Below are 1,942 nucleotides of genomic sequence, written 5' to 3'. Positions count from 1 at the left end.
CCCAACGTTGGATGTAGAGTTTACTTAGGAAAAAGAAAGGGGGGTGGGGAAAGAAATGCTTACACAGGGATTACAGCTTTGTAAAATGTGAAAATCTCAAATCAGCAGATAAATTGAAGAGATGTCCACATTAGAGTTACATGTTTCGTGAGTTTCTTGTTTTCTGTCAGGTTGCTTAAGTTCATCAACCTCCCTTCCCCCATGATAGCTTGCTCTTATGCAAGCATGAAATGTTATGCTGATAACATGGCATTTTGATTCCTATTGCAATGCCATGGAGGGATGATGGGCTCTTTCTGATAAATTGCTTCTGTATTTGTACCTTTTCATTCAACAAATAACAACCAGTGTCTATGTGCCAGGCACTATATTAAGCAGCAGGGATTCAATGATGAACAAATCAGACACGGTCCCTAGCCTTCAGGGCATTTACAGGTTAGTGGGAAGAGAGATTTAACACCAAAAATTATATATGATTTGGGTACACTGAAAGCAAATTAGTCTGGTGCATCAGGGAAGATTTCCCTGAGGAAGAGATTACATAGGAGTTACGCTGATGAAGAGTGTGGGGGAATTAGAAGGAGAGAGATCATTAGGTGGGAAGGCTTTAAGAGAAGAAAAGAATGGGTTGTGTTGGAGGAACTAAAAGAAAGTCTGCAGAGCTGGAGCACAGTAAACCAGGGCAAGGGCGGTTTAGCTCATAAAGATGTAGGAAAAGCAGGAAGGAGCCAGATTATGCTGAGCTTTAAGATATTGGCAGAATATAAAACGGACTGAGGGATGGAGAGTATGCATGAATACTGGAAGACTACCCTAGAAGCTATTGGGGCAGTCCAGATGCAAGCTGATGGTTGTTTGGACTACAGTGGTGGCACTGATGATAGAGATACACAAATTTAAAGGATATTTAAGATGTGCAACAAACATGATTAGGAGAGTGATAGATGTGGAATGTGTGAGAAAGAGACAAGTCAAGGATGGCTCCTAGATTTCTGGCTAGAACTTGGTGGGCAGTGGTGTCATTTCTTGAGGTAGGGAATACTGATAAAGCAGGTTTGATGATGGGGGAAGAGGAGTTGAGCTTTAGGATTTGTTGGGTTTGAGTTGCTTATGAAATATCCTAAGGGAGGATGTCTAGTAAAAGGATATACAGGTAGAATTTTGGAAGAGTTCAGGAGAGAAGTACAGGTCAGAAGTGCCCAAATTTATCATTGGCCTGGGGAATGGCTGGGAGAGCCTAGGAAGTGTGGACAGAATGAGGAGAAGAGGGCTTTTGGGACAAAATCCTGAGAATCTCTATCAAGTTGAGAATAAACTTGAAAATAAGAAAGAGTGGTCAGAGAAGTACTAGGAAAACTAGGTATCACATCAGTTAAAGAGTGGTTTGAAAAGGAAGCTTTAACGTTGCTAGGAAGACTAGTAAAAATAAGAACCATAAATGATCTTATTGAGCATTTTTGTACAGTGGTGGGAGCAGAATCTAGATTAAAGTGGGTTGAGAAGTGAGAGGGAGGTGAGAAATTGTGACACTTTAGATTTGGCTGTTAAAGAGGAGGAAAGCAAAAGGTCAGTATCTAGAGGAAGACATGAGATCATGCTTCTATTTAAAGATGGAGAGATGTAATACATCTGTACATCTAGATGCTGATGGAAAGGAGCCAGCAGAGAAGTGGATGATGATGATGATGATGATGATGATGTGTGTGTGTTGTTTGCACAAGGTCCAGTGCATAGGTTAAGGGATTAGCCTTTTGCTATGAGGGTCATTGCAATAGGAGTGAAGAATGCTCAAAAATGGGTACAGGTACAGGTGAGTTTGTAGATTTGGTGTCAGGAAAGTTGAAGAAGTTCACGATAGTTCCTGTTTTCTCTCTGAAGTCGCAGAGTGCAGGAGGAGGTAAGGGCTTTGCCAGTTTGAGGAACGAAGACTGAGGTAGCAGCA

This window comes from Mirounga leonina, unplaced genomic scaffold, assembly GCF_011800145.1.
Source record: "Mirounga leonina isolate KUSES-001 unplaced genomic scaffold, KU_Mleo_1.0 Mir_91, whole genome shotgun sequence".
Lineage (NCBI taxonomy): Eukaryota > Metazoa > Chordata > Mammalia > Carnivora > Phocidae > Mirounga > Mirounga leonina.
Note: the sequence above shows the minus strand (reverse complement) of the source record.